A 15916-nucleotide genomic window follows, 5' to 3' on the forward strand; every position below is an offset into this window, starting at 1 on the left:
AGCAGCTAAATTAACCACCAGCCTAATCAATTTCGCGCGAAAACGAATGCTACTGAAAAGGGTCATTCGATTTATGTTTATATTACTATAGTCAAAATGTACTTTTGCGTTATTTGATTTAACAAAACAATCATTCAATTTAATGAAGCTGTATTCAAATTCGTCGGAGTTTCTGTGAGGCGTGTCATTCAGTTTTAATTTGGGACAGTCAATTCTTGAATTTGTGCAATCTAAAAAACGCTAGATTTACTTTTTGTTTCCTTACGAATGTTAAGGGCATGCGGTTCATTTGTTGGCACTTGAACATAATAAGCCAAGCTGTCTGACACGCAAACAGATTGTGGTTGGCAAAATACTTACAAAACAAACCAAGAAAAACATTTTTAAAACCCATTCAAACACAATACAGTATCAGGTCTTTGTCAGTTAACCATGGTCCCCGAAAAATAATGGATAACAAAAATTAAATTGCTCATTTTCATTAAGCTGCTCATTTTCCGAAATTGACCGAGAAAACCTATACAATCAGGTTCATTTTTAACATGCATTTTGGGGTATTTCTCGAACTTACAGCTTAAAATTCTCAGTATAGTCCGAAAATTGCTTTAGAAAAATTTCCTCCAAATTGTGCAAAAACATGCTCTAGATTTTACGAATCAATCTTACTTTTCTAGGCTAAAGCAATTCAAATCAATGGATAAATCCCCCATTTCGTCAGCAAAAAAAAGTCATGTTTCAGTTTCAAGGGACAACACAATCGACCACTTCTCGTTTTATTGCTTTGTTTGCGTAGCAAGGGGAAAACTTATCTAATCTAACCATGAAGGTAACTTAACCGATTGGTTTGAACAAAGGGATACAAAACTAAATCTACATCCTCCTCTTTTCGGCTGGGATCGTACACCCGATTCTTACTTTGTTCTCCAGAAAAGATATCTTTAAAGACAGTGGACATTATTGGTAATTGTCAAAATCCAGTCTTCTCACTTGGTGTATCTCAACATATGCATAAAATAACGCCCTTGTCACATGGAGTTGTGTGCTTTCAGATGCTTGATTTCGAGACCTCAAATTCTAAACTTGCGGTCTCGAAATCAAATTTGTGTAAAATTACTTCTTTCTCGAAAACTTCGTCACTTCAGAGGGAGCCGTTTCTCACAATGTTTTATACTATCAACATCTCCTCATTACTCGTTACCAAGTGAGGTTTTATGCTGACAATTATTTTTAGTAATGACCAATAGTGTCCACTGCCTTTAAAAAGATTTTTAAAAGATTTCTTTTTTTAAAGGTGAAACCGATTTCAAGGAAGGTTGCCTTTAAATACCACAAAAGTGAAACAAAAACTGTTACAAATGAACCTGCTTTATAAATGTTATTCCACCGTTAATGGTGAGGGCATCCACATTTATCCTGAGACTCTGCAACTTTCAGGCCTTTTATTATTTTGTTTAATAGTATTGTGCAGTTGAAAATAATCTTTACGTGGCCAGTTGTGTAGGTTTATTATACGGTGTAGGATATGAATATTGGTATAATCTATAGCGTGTGTGTGCACTCTATTGGGAAGGATTTCAAAACGGTTGTAAAATGGACCAATCTATTAATAAATCATAAACATTTATTGAAAGTTCGAATTTGTGCAACAAGGGTGCTTTCTTTTCATTATTCTCTCGCAACTTCGACGACCAAATTTCACAGATTTCTTACACTGAATATTACAGTATTTCGCGCACTTCCGTCATCCCACACTAAATTCAAATGAACACATCACCACACGTGCATGTCTTCGTCTCTTACATGAATAAAAGGTCATTGCAAAGAAAGATATAAACTGCCGTAACACTCTTTCTACGACCCAATAATTAAAATGGGGACTATACATGGATAAAAATGCCAATACCAATCATTACTAAAAGAAAGTGTTAACCATCCTAGCTCTTGCGGCGTTTCCAAGGTGGACGTCTGTGGGCCTTGGTCATCGTTGTCTGCGATGTCAATAATCTCAAGTTGCCTCTGTCGTCCCAGATACGGCTCGCTGAGTATCTTGGAGATGTTGAAAAGGACGGCACAGGCAACGATGACTTTGCAGGCTTTTTCGGGGGCCACACGTAACCCCTTTCGCAGACATGGGAATTTCATTTTGATTTGCTCATTCGTCTGCTCAATGACGACTCTGCCATGACGATGAGCACTGCAAAATTAGACATTGCAGGGAGTAAAAGTATAACAAACTTTTAGTCTTTTTTAAGGGGAAAACTACCTCCACACTGCTTTTTTCAAGAAGGCTTTAACAAGAAACGTAGTCTGCTGCAACGAAAACGTAGGCCTACGTACCCCCATGGAAGTAGAGGCCTATTATTCCACCCGGCATTTTGATTGTTTTTTGTTGTCACGTTACGGTTTAAGGACGGGTTGATCAACTCATTCCCACTGACATGACGTTGAAAATAGGCCTAAAATCCCATAAAATCTTAGGACTTACTCGTTGTACACTGCAAATCTCGTTGGTCAAAATTTGCCCAACTTTTGTGCCCAACGTTGGTTCAAATATCAACTGACTACATTATTTGGCATGTCTTAACCAACAGTGGTTGGGCAAAAACTTATATCCAATAGTTGGGTAGACAGTTTAACGAAACAAGTTGGTCAAATCAGTTTAACCAACAGTTTGGGCAATAAATTGTATCCAATAGTTGGGTAAACAGTTTGACACAACAAGTTGGTCAAATTAGTTTAACCAACAGTTTGGGCAATAAACTGTATCCTATAGTTGGGTAAACAGTTTGACACAACAAGTTGGTCAAATCCATTGAACCAACAGTTTGGGCAATAAACTGTATTCAACAGTTGGGTTAACAGTTTGGCAAAATAAATTGGTCAAATCAATTACCCCAGGTTTGGGTGATAACATTTGACCAAGAGTTGGGCAAGTTTGTTACCCAACTGGTTGGGTAAAATGTTACCCAATAATGTAGTTAGTTGATATTTGAACCAACGTTGGGCAACCGTGTTGGGCCAAGTTTGTTACCCAATAAAAGTAGCAATGATGGATTATTTATTGGGTTGCTCCCTTACTCAATTGTTGGGTATAAAACCAATTATTTGTTAATAATAAGCTGCAAATAAACAATATCTTGGAGTTTGTCAATTGAATTTATTCAGCATAAATTCAACATCTGAAGATTCCCAATACAATGCAATACCACACAATGCAACACAAGTAACTCTAGATCATATGTAACAATTAAAGGTTTCATCCCCCAATCTAACAGAATCTTGCCAACTTCCTCGTCGCCGCCTGCCATGATGCTTGTGTGGATAGGGTGGGTGTGTGTGTGCACATGGATGTTATGCAATATCAGGAACACGTGTCCAAGACGCGCACTCGTGATGTGAATCCCAGGAACTTTGCCCAACACTGACCGAAATTTTGTGCCCAACACATTGGTTAATGTGATAATAAATTTGTGACAGTCTCGGAGCAAAACACTTGAGAATCCCGGGAGCTTTGCCCAACAGCCAGAAGCTTTGTGCCCAACACTATTGGTTATTGTGATAATTTTGACCAACTTCTCGGGCAAATCTTTGCCCAACTACGATTATTCTCAATTGACCCAACCAGTTAACCAATAATTTTGTCAACTCTGCCCAAGCATGTTGGGCAACGATTTTGTTTAACCAACTGCCATCATTTGTAACCAACAAATTAGTAATGCAATTACCCATGCCCAACACTATTGGTTATTGTGATAATATTGACCAACTTCTCGGGCAAATCTTTGCCCAACTACAAAAATTCTGAACTGACCCATCCAGTTAACCAACATTTTGGTCAACTCTGCCCAAGCATGTTGGGCAACGATTTTGTTTAACCAACTGCCATCATTTGTAACCAACAAATTAGTAATGCAATTACCCATGCCCAACACTATTGGTTATTGTGATAATTTTGACCAACTTCTCGGGCAAATCTTTGCCCAACTACAAAAATTCTAAACTGACCCATCCAGTTAACCAACATTTTGGTCAACTCAGCCCAAGCATGTTGGGCAACGATTTTGTTTAACCAACTGCCATTGTTTGTGACCAACAAATTAGTAATGCATTTACCCATGCCCAACACATTAACCAACTGCCATTATTTGTAACCAACTAATTAGTAATGCAATTACCCAACACATTTTTTGACCAACAAATTTGCAGTGTATAGTTTCGTTCTCTGGCAGTTGCTGGTTGCCGGAAGGGGGTCATCAGCCACTCCAGTTGCGGGTAGCCGGAGTCTCCCAGGAGAATGCCCTGAAGATCTCCTCTTCTGAACATCTGGGCAATTTCGCTGCGGGTGAGGATCCGGCTGTCGTGAACTGACCCAGGCCAGTTCGCGACAACGTTGTTGATTCTATAGCTGGTGTCACTATCAGCTGGACATTTAGGCTGTGTACACCCTTCCTATTTACATATTATGTAAATTCGTTTTGTCCTTATAGTGGGCAGGCGTCGAGGGGAACGTGTGTGCAATCCACTGCACCAACCACCCCCGGGAACCCACAGAGGTTGTGAAACCCCCACTGGGTTTTTGCAACATCCGCTGCTGCTGCAGGCCATTTAATATAATCGCCTCTCATCACCACCAAGATATCAGTCACTCTGTGGACGATCCTACATACACTTGCTTCGGAGATCCCATGGTGTGCAGAAGTTGTCGAGTAGAAACACCCCGTTGCGTAAAAGCGAAGTGTGACGAACACTTGCACATTTGCCGGGATCGCATGGCTCCGTTGCGTTTCGGGCTGTAAAAATGGCTCTAAGATGTCTATCACCCGCATCACCCCATTTCTCGTAAACCGATAATACTTATGCATCCTTTTGTCGTTGTAGTCATCTAGAGGATTCGTTCTGTCTCGGAAAATCCGTTCTCTTTGGAGAACACGAGCATTGTTAACGTACAGCAGATGCAACGCCATTTTGAATTTACGATGGATTTGAGTTTTGTGTCTACTCAAGAGCGCCCGCAAAAATCAATCGCAAATTCGCAAGACTTGCGACGGGCTTGCGACGGGCTTGCGATCGATTTCAAAACGTCCGACTTTAGTGAAATCAGTTTTAAAATCCGTCGCAAACTTGCGACTGATTTCTTGATTTGCGATGGATATTGGCTGTTTGCGATTGATTTAAAGTTTAGTGAAATCGGCCCCAGGTCGACCTACGATTCTCTTACGCGCCACCATCAAACCGTCGGCAACGCGCAGACAAATTAATATGCAACTGAGAAATGTTCTGCCTGCGATTGGTTCCCGACCATCGGGATTACGTCGTACAAGTTGAAGATTGTTCTACTCTTGCGCGACTGTTTATTTTTTTCGAGCGGCGACTGTCTGAGATTGTCAATCATCGCAGTTCGGTCGTAAATAATCGCCGACTGAAGAGTTCCCGATGGTCTTAGCTCCGAGTCGCAGTGTGATCCAGAAAAGTCAGTCGTCGACTTGTTTTGCGTTGACGCACGCAAGGTCGACCTGAGGCCGTCTTATTCATGTGGGAGAGGAGGATGATTCACAAGAGGGCGCTATCAGAAGAAGTTTGTACGCACAGTTTGCCGTATGCATTTTTCACGCAGGCAGTGCACGGAGAGTCGTGCTGGCGCCTGCAAGTCTACTGGACTTAAGCATAGGTGGAAGATGATTAAAAAAAGCATGTTCTGAAATTAAAAAAAAAAAAAAAAAAGAGTAACAAGTTACGAATTAATGCTGAATAAAAACAAGCATTTATTAAAAAATAATAAAAGTACTATTCGATCTTGCCAGGACTCGAACCTGGAATCCCCTGATTCGTAGTCAGATGCCTTATCCATTGGGCCACAAGACCGGTTGAATTAGAATGAGCGTAAACAATTATTTATAGATATTTAAATAATAATATTACATTTTGTTAAATACATTTCATCCTTAGTTATGATGCAAATGATTTAAATAACCGATTTAGATGATAACTGCTTCAATGTTTGAGTAAAGATATGATTTTCGTCAATTTTTTGTTACCATCATGTCCCGTCTTCCGTTGATTGGCCACTCAGATGTGTGACACTTTCCAGATAGTTAAATTACAATTTATTTACTTTACAAAACACATTTTTGGTCACAAAATACAATGTTATTTACCCAAATAACGAAATTGTGTACAAATCATTATCTCTTGTCGTCAAAAGAAAGGGTAATAGCTACATTTTACGGTCTGATAAAATCCAGTTTAGTTGACTAATCAAAATGGCCGTTTCATATTTTTCGAACATTATGCGGAAGTCAGTGAATTTTCCCTTGCCTAACTTCAAAATATAGAATTAGTTGGATTTGAAACAGATGAAAGACTATCCTTTCATAAAAATCACCAGCTATAATTCATAAATCTAGGACCTATTATCTGAATGGTGAAAGGGAACATTTGAGGAATAATCGAGATTTGGGCGTGGTTTTCGGGTGCACTTCACAGCTAAACTCAAGTAGCCTGCCTATTCACACACCACACACGTTAAAAATGGCGTTCGGAACAGCATCGCTGGTGTCCCGCGCTCTGGTAAGAGTATATAGTGCGTACATACAGGAAACCAGTTAAAATTGACCGAAATGCAATATAACGTTGTATTTTGGTCTCTGCTGAAATAAAAATCTATGCTGGATTTTACTTCCTGATGGCTGTTTCTTCCTAAGTAACATAAACTACCGCTGAGCTGGGCGGACATATTATTTTGTAAGTATCACATTATTCTTTCAGTTTCGTAAAATAGAACTGTTTACAATCAAAACGGGTAAATTTAAATGTTTGATTTGGTGTAGAGTTTCTTGTGTTTTTTGGGGGGTGACTTATCATTGATTTCGTATGGTGTGATGGTGGGCTTTGCCTTTTGGTCATGATGTTGGTGTTTATAAATGCAACTTACAAACTTCAACCAATACTTTCATTTTACACGGTGATCCTGTTCCTTTTGCAGTCTATTTCGCTCATTCATTATGTGATTGTGATGAGTTTGTATGATAATATAAAAGTAGTTTAAAAACTATGTTTTTTAAACAGTTCAGTTTAGACATGTCAGAACCTGACTGAGTGAGTTCAAAATGTGGCTGGTGATTGATGAATGTTATATGCGAATTGTGAATGTTATATGCATGGGGAAGGACACCACATACACAAGCAAAAACAACTAATTTTTAGCAATCCCAACAAAATTCTATTTGAAATATCATCTCTCACTTCCTGATGATGATTGGACTTTTTACTTGGCCGCGAAGCAGCAATAAATTTAATAAAGGTACATGTAGGCAGGCCAGCATAATTTGCCAATTGTTTTGGCACTGTGAAATGTAAATTTCTGGAGAGGAGAGAGTGAAACTGCAGTGAAAAATTTACACTTTATGTCATTGTAGTTGCGATAACGTAACCCTCCTGCCGTCGGCAGGAGGGTTACGATATCGCAACTAATGTCATTGTTGCTCTGTCGAATCTTCTCTGTGTGTGTGAGTGACTGTGTGTGAAGCCTGGTTCAGACTTCCTCTCTGTCTGAATGCGATGTGAATTTTTACGTGTGTGGGTGCTCAGCAGGTCACAGGTGTTCCCCGTAGCGGCGAATGTTTCGCAGGAGTTGAACACATTTCAGCTGTCAAAATTTGTATTGAAGGAAGTATGAACTGGGCTTCGCCCTTCGGTATGGACTAGGACTCTACATTTTGTCAGTTGTCCCGGTTGCAATCTCTAAAACTTTTGGCCAAATTACTGAAGATGCCTGACCTGACAACATTTCAGTTGATAACTCTCCAGCCGTCGATTTCACTAAACTCTTCCTAACTTAAGATTAATCTTAGGACTTAGGAAGAGACCCAACCCTGCACTGTAGCATGCAGACCTCAAGATTAATCCTAAGTTAGGACGAGTTACTCGTCCTAACTCGAGATAGGGTTAATCCTAGCGTTTCGTGAAATCGGCTGCCAGAGGCATGTTTGTGTGGATCATTGTATTCTACTTTTACAACATCTTTCTACCCATATGTATTTTATAACAAACTGTTACAAAAGCTTTTTATAGACCAACTCGACCGATCCAAGGCAACGTGTTCCTTTAAGCGAGGTTGTAAAATGTAAGGCCAAGGGTGCTTGATTGTTGATGCACTGCAGATCGGACACAAAAGTCCTAAACTGAAAAACAAAACTGTATCATGTTGTAGTGTCTTCAACTATTATGTTTAAAACCAAGGAAGTGTCTGTTACCAAAATGCTCATATTGACTGCCCTGCAAACATAGCTGACCCGATCCCAATTTCATGGCTAGCTCTGCCTACCACTAAATTCTGCGCCTATGGTTACCTTTCTCCGCTTGCAGGGCAAATGCCAAATTTTCGCGCTAGCTTAGTTAGCGTAGAATGCCTAGTAACGTGGAGTATGCGTGTTAATGGGAAGAAGCCAAAATTCCCCGTTAACTCGTGAAAAGCGCTTGACCGAGCACAGCAGAGTTCCCTGCTCCCATAAGCGCAGATTCTTTGCTTTAAATTATAAAGTAAGTAGCCCAATGAAATTGGGCCCGGCTAAATGCCTCAACCAACATGTCACAAAAACTAAAAAAGGTCATTCAAACAAAGGAGATGTCCTGAAATGGCATGTTCTCCCTTGTGGACGACAGGCCAAATGACACAAGGTAATTTACTCACAAGACGATTTAGGCCTAATCCAGCTATTTTGCTATAATGTGCAAAATGTTTTCGAATGAACATATCTTAAAGGAACACGTTGCCTTGGATCGGTCGAGTTGGTCTTTGAAAAACGTTTGTAACCGTTTTTTATAAAATGCATATGGGTGGAAAGATGTTGTAAAAGTAGAATACAATGATCCACACAAACATGCCTCGAAATTGCGTGGTTTTCCTTTTACCTTGTCAACTAACACGTCGGCCATTTATGGGGGTCAAAATTTTGACTCCCATAAATGGCCGACGGTGATAGTTCGCACAGTAGAAGGAAAACCACGCAATTTCGAGGCAAACTTGTGAGGATCATTGTATGCTACTTTTAAAACATCTTTCCAACCATATGCATTATATAAAAATCGGTTAAAAACGCTTTTGTTTTGACCAACTCGTCCGATCCAAGGCAACGTGTTCCTTTAATGTACATTGAATGCTAATATTGTCATTGAGTAGCAAATAATGATTAATGAATAGTAACTGACAAATTTTGCATAGCATTTTGGTCTGCTTTACTGGGGAAATTGTTCACCGACTCAAAATAGCATAAAAATTAGTTGCGACAACGTAGTGAACCCTCCTCCCAGGGGCCGGTCCGACCGTCAGCGAGGAGGGTTACGGGAGGAGGGTTACGTTATCACAACTACATTGTACGTACAAAAACTTACTTGGTTTACAAGCAATGGAGAGCTGCTCCCTCTGGAGATGAATGTCACTTTTTTCATAAATAGAATTGCAGGCATAGGCCCTATCATTTGTACAAATAAAAACTGTGATAAACTGAACTATCTTTTAAAGGCTACACGTACAGTAAAGTCTTTTCAACTGTCAAGTAAAGCTGTACAATGATGACTAGTGAAGTGTAGAGATGAGCAAAAATTTTAAGGCATGAGTACATGTAGTAGCAGGAGAAGATAGAAGAACACTGGATCTGGCCATAGTGTAAGATTTGGCACTGGGCTAACATGGGCTAACCAGGAGGGTCTGTTGATTCTCCAAGGTTGATTACAGTACATGTACATGTAGATAAGAGTTAAGAATGATGAGTGTGGGAAAATTGGATGTTTATACTTTGTCAATGCATGGTCAATTATGGTCAATGCATGGTCAATGCATGGTCAATGTGACATGGTCGTAAACTTGTCAAGTCCTAGTCAGCCAGTCTGGACATTGGTGTCTGGTTGGGCATTGTAATGTATTAATTGAGAAAGGATGTGCCAGAAACAATGTAAGCTTACACTTTCAGTAGTTTATGAGAAAGTGGTAATTTCTCATTAAAGCACATTGTATTTGAATCTGATAAAAAAAAGGCTATGTCTGAAGCCCTTTTCAGGCATCTGATAGCACACACTTTGTATTTTTTCTTTCCTTGTTTTCTTGCAACTTCAATGATCAATAAAGCCAAAATTTTCACAGATTTGTTATTGTTGCAAGTGAGAATACTGGTCACTGACAACTCAACATTTCAAGTGCCTTTAAAGGCAATGGACACTATTGGTAATTACTCAAAATAATTATTATCATAAAAACCTTCCTTGGTGACAAGTAATGGGGAGAGGTTGAAAGTATAAAGCATTGTGAGAAACGGCTCCCTCTGAAGTGACATAGTTTTTGCGAAAGAAGTAATTTTCCATGAATTTGATTTCGAGACCTTGAGAACTTGAGGTCTCGAAATCAACCATCTGAAAGCACACAACTTCGTGTGACAAGGGTGTTTTTTCTTTCACTATTATCTCGCAAGTTCGATGACCGATTGAGCTCAAATTTTCACTGGTTTGTTATTTTATGCATGGATGTTGAGATACACCAACTGTGAAGGCTAGTCTTTGACAATTACCAATAGTGTCCCCACTGCCTTTTAAATCTGACTGTTACAAGATGAGCATAGTATGCTCACACAGTGGATACTAATCTATGCAATCTGTCCATATGGTATCATTTTATAGATATTGCCAATCTTCTCCAGGTTTTCTTGTAGATTGTAATGTAGCCACAGTAATCCATTGCAGCGTGCATGAGTGAGCAAACCACAATGATGGTACAGAGTGGCCATTGCAGGCTCACTGTGTACCCAAGCAGAAACCTGAACTTCCATTACACAATGTACATAATAGATGTGTAGAGCTCTGTCAAATTGTACAATCATGATCAGTAATTTGAAGCTTTACATTACACTAGACTCTAGTAGGGGCCCATTTTTAATAGCTGCTTAGCGACTGTTTTTGTGCTTACTGCGCAATTTCCATTTCATAGCAATTCTAACCGCAAGCACAAGAGAAGGCGTGCTTACCATGCGGTGCTTACTACTACATGTAGATAATAAATGACGTCACAATGGTAATCCATGGTGAACGCGCAATATGGCCGCCCTTTTTCTGCTAACCTGTCAAATACGCAGCATGTACATTTAAAAATGTACGGCTTAAGCAAATTTTTCTGCTAGTGCTACAGTAGATAATGGTTCTGCTCTGTCAAATTGTACAATCATGATGTGTAATTTGAAGCTTTACATTACACTAGACTCTAGTAGGGACCAGGGCCCAATTTCATAAAGCTGCTTAGCACAAAAATTTGCATAGCAAAATTTCTGCCTTGATAAAAAAAAAAATTACCAACTAAATTTCCACGTGATTTTCAGGATTTAAGCCAACAATAGCTGAATACCAGTAACAAGCAATATGCTCAAATGGAAAGTTGGTTGGTAATCCTGTTTTATCAAGGAATAAATTTCATGCTAAGCAAATTTTTGTGCTGAGCAGCTCTATGAAATTGGACCCAGGGCCCAATTTTAATACTGTTTAGCGGCAGATTTTTGCTTACTGCGCGATTTCCATTTCTTAGCAATTCTAACAGCAAGCACAAGAAAAGGCGTGCTAACCTTCCGGTGCTAACTACATAATAAAGAACGTCACAATAGACTGTGCAAGTCTCGCGAGAAATTGAACTTCCGGGACCATTGTGGTCCCAACCTAATGGAGTTTTACGTTGGGGAGATTTTGTTCTGTCGATAATTTTAGTTTAACATAAGTTATGACTCTAAAAAGTGAATATGTCCTTGGGAATGTAAAAACAAGTGATTAAAAACAGAAAAGTAAAATCAATTCAACAAATTAACGAAGAAAACTAAAGGAAAAAACTTGACCTCCAGTTTCCGGTTTACTCTAAACAATTAAGAATATTACCCAATTGACGTTCCCATTATCGCTGAACCTATGTGATGATCGCACCAATTGGACGTGATTCACAAACGGGATATATTAGAAAAAACATCCAGGTCGATGTCGAACAGCGATCCTCGTCCCGATAAATGTATAATTTTTACGTTAATTTAAACAAAACAATTATTATGTACACGAGTTAAAATAATAATTATACAAAAAGTACGTTAAAAATAATAATCTTTAAGAATTTTTTAACAAATAACAATTTCAATACAATTTGGTTTTGTACAAAAATATACTTTTTTCCGAATTAAGTTCTCGTTTTCGCTACGTGCGAGACTTGCACAGTCTATGGAAATCCATGGTGAATGCGCAATATGGCCGCCCATTTTTTATGCTAACCTGTCAAATACACTCCTTACATGATGTAAGGCCTAAGGAAATTTTTCTGCTATCAGTAGATAATGGTTCTGCTTTTTCAAATTGTACAATCATGATCTGTAACTTGAAGCTTTGGGAGCATTAATACATGTGCCACTAGTAGGGGCAGGGCCCAATTTTAATAGCTGCTTACCGACCAATTTTGTACTCACTGCGTGATTTCCATTTCATAGCAATGCTTACCGTAAGCACACAAGAAGGCGTGCTTAATAAATGACGCCACAATGCAAATCCATGGTGACCGCGCAATATGGCTGCCTAATTTTTCTGTGAACTTGTGAACTATGTTGATTACGCCGTAGCAAATTTTCCTGCTACAGTCAAGGACAAAAATTTGCTACAAACCGTTAAGCAGCGCTATGAGATTGCGGCCAGGCCTGATACTTCATAGGGGCAACAAATGTGATTGCCTCCATGCCGCTGCTATTGCCTTGGTGCTCGAGCGGTTAGGAGCACTGAATTCAAACTCTGACTGGTGTTTCTGATCAGCAGAGTGTGGGTTCGAATCCCCAGCCGTGACACATGTGACCTTAAGCAAGACACATTAACCATTGCTTCGACCTTCGGATGGGACGTAAAGCCGTTGGTCCAATGTGTTGTGTAAACGCATGTAAAAGAACCCACAGTGCACTTATCGAAAAAGAGAAGGGGTTTCGGCCTGGTGTTCCTGGCTGGATTGGCAGCATATTGCGCCACAGCACCTTGTAAACCTTGCTTAATGATTAGGTCTTATAATCTCAAAATTCGCCCCACTCCTTGCAGTAATAATACCTGGCGCTTTGTATCCTTTGGCAAAAGGCGCGTTATAAATACGGTTATTATTATTATTTGCTCATGAGTTGTAGAAATTTACAGTTCCTCATAATTGTCTCATTGTCTCACCATTGGCTCTGATTTTAAATTTGTAATGAAGATATAGTTCAAACATTGCCACAAAATTTATGTATAAAAGTCTTGAAATCTGTGCTAATTGGAGACTTTTTGTGATACTTGCTGTGTCGTGTTCAATGAAAAGTCTTTGCAAAGTCTCTGTTTGTTAATTGTTTTCTAATCTATCAAAACAGAAAGAGTTAGGCCTGTTAAAGCCATTGACAGTTTCGGTAAACAGTATTTTTCAAAGGCCCACACTTCCTGTATCATAACTTAAAATAACAAACCTGTGAAAATTTAGGCTCAATCGGTCATCGTAGTCGGGAGAAAATAACAGCAAAACCCCCCTTGTTTCCGCGCGTTTCACCGTGTCATGACATCCTAATGTTTAAAATAAATCCGTAGTCCTCGATATCGAGAATTGATAATTGTTTTAATGTTTTCTCAAAAGTAAAGCATTTCATGGAATAATATTTCATGAGAAGTCTTTCACCATTACCTTCTGTAAACCCTGTAATGTAAGTTATTTGTTCTGTGATTTTTTTTTTTCTGTTCTGAAAGTGTACAATGGCTTAAACATGTTTCGGATTTAAAGCCTTTAATATTTTTAATTTCTTGTTTTTCTTAATTTTCTATTTTTTTCTACTTTTTATACTTCATTGTAGGCTGCAGCCTACTTAGTTTAAAATCTCAATTAGTGTTAGTGAATGTAGTAAGATAAAATTAGCAAACACTCTTTGATTTAAAAAAAACCTCATCAATATTGTTTTGTATCATAGAAAAAATCACAACACCGGAAAATTTGTATCTGTTCGGCTTAACACGAACGGAACACACACCAATGGCCACCCTGATAGCAGTGTGGCAGAACTAACAGCTCGTTATAACCCCCTCGGGTCTGCTCACCAGACTCAGTATATCGCCGGCACCGGATCATTGTGCAGCGGCATGGATAGAATAATGAAATTGTAATCAATTTTGAAGCCCAAGTGTTTTATTTTTATACTGTTGGGAGTTTTGTACTGTACTTTCGGAGCGCAGTGTACGCCAAAGATGCAAATAACAAATGTGTGCATAGAAACAACCCCAGGGAAGGTGTTAAAGGGAACGCATACGTTTGAGAATCACTCTTAAAATTCATATAATAATAGATAACATACTTGGTTAGTACAGTCAGCATTCGATAGAACTGTGTACGTAATTTATTCAGGCATTTTCAGAATAATTTCACTCTGAAGATATGTCAGATAATCAGCAGAGTGTGGGTTACAATCCCCAGCCGTGACACTTGTGTCCTTAACCAAAACCCCAAACCATTGCTTCGTCCTTCAGATGGGACGTAAAGCCGTTGGTCCCATGTGTTGTGTAACGCATGTAAAAGGGGTTCGCCCCGGTGTTCCTGGCTGTAGCTGCTGTTTGCGCCGTAGCACCTTGTAAACCATTATAAGGTGCTAACTAATTGGGTCTGCAAATTCATCGCTGCAATAACTTATCTTTCTGAAAGTTTGTATGCGCCTTGAGTACCTTGTTGTTTGGTACATGTAGGATACATGCGCTATATAAGACTTCGTTATTATATTATTATAATGTTTTTAAGATTTTGTTGCGTACAGTGTACATGTACATGTACACTGTACACTTTCATTACAATATGGATTAATCTTTCTACATGGACCTAAGCTTGGGCGATATCACGATATTATCGAATATCACTATATTAATTTGGAAACGATTTCGATATCTGATGGATTTGGTTTTAATCGAAATATCGATCACAGTATCAATTAAATATCGCGATGTATTTGCTAGCTGAGACATCTTGCACCCCATAGGTTTGGAGTAAAACCAGAAGAATCTAAGGTCATTATAACACATCTCCTATGTTATGTCTCTTCTACAACTTCCACTTGGAGTTTGAAGACTGATGATGTCAAATTTAATTAATCGCGATTATATCGAATATCGCAATATAATGTCAGCGATATATCGTGAATAAAATAAATCGATATCGCCCAAGCTTTAGGACCAGGATTTTATTAACAAACCAGAATCAAAAGGAAAAGAGGCTATCAAAGTGAGAACACGGTTTTATAAGCTAGACTGTTTCATTTGAACAAAAACTTGCATTTAAGATTGATCTCAAGATTCTGGGTTTTTGTTTCTCGGCAGGATTGAAAGTTTTTTTAGACGCAAAATCAATATTTGAACATCATTCTTTTGAGACAAAAATGTTGAATTATAAAATAAACAGGACCACCAGATTTGCCCTGTCTTGAGCTTTACTGGCCCGACGCTGAAACCACTGCAGTACAGTGTGAAATTCGAGCCCTGTTAAAGGCAGTGGACACTATTGATAATTTACTCAAAACAATTATTAATTAGCATAAAACCACACTTGGTAACGAGTAATGGAGAGAGGTTGATAGTATAAAACATTGTGAGAAACGGTTCCCTCTAAAGTAACCTAGTTTTTGAGAAAGAATTCATTTTCCATTAATTTGATTTCGAGACCTCAAGTTTAGAATTTGAGGTCTCTGAAAGCACACTAACTTCGTGTGACAGTGTGTGTTTTTTCTTTCATTATTATCTCACAACTTCGACGACCAACCGAGCTCAAGTTTTCACAGTTTTGTTATTTTATAAATGCATATGTTGAGATACATGTACTGTACACCAAGTGAGAAGACTGGGCCCAATTTCATAGAGCTGCTTAAGCAAAAAT

General features: G+C 38.8%; 1 protein-coding gene, 1 non-coding gene and 1 pseudogene across 11 annotated transcripts in view; 1 reads left to right on the forward strand and 2 right to left on the reverse strand.

The window, feature by feature from the left end:
- Positions 1 to 1851: 1851 nt before the first annotated feature.
- On the reverse strand, positions 1852 to 4964 carry LOC139942920 (putative nuclease HARBI1; annotated as a pseudogene).
- An 825-nt stretch (positions 4965 to 5789) lies between these two features.
- Positions 5790 to 5862, reverse strand: Trnar-acg (transfer RNA arginine (anticodon ACG)). The gene has a single exon. It is a non-coding gene; the product is annotated as a tRNA-Arg (tRNA).
- A 731-nt stretch (positions 5863 to 6593) lies between these two features.
- Positions 6594 to 15916, forward strand: part of LOC139942899 (rho GTPase-activating protein 5-like) — a 91993-nt gene continuing 82670 nt past the window's right edge. For all 10 annotated transcript variants that reach the window (XM_071939707.1, XM_071939713.1, XM_071939708.1 and 7 more), the window contains exon 1: positions 6594 to 6741. The gene's annotated coding sequence lies outside the window, so the exon portion shown is untranslated. The remainder of the gene's footprint in view (positions 6742 to 15916) is intronic.

This window comes from Asterias amurensis, chromosome 10 (assembly GCF_032118995.1).
Source record: "Asterias amurensis chromosome 10, ASM3211899v1".
NCBI classification, from domain to species: Eukaryota; Metazoa; Echinodermata; class Asteroidea; order Forcipulatida; family Asteriidae; genus Asterias; species Asterias amurensis.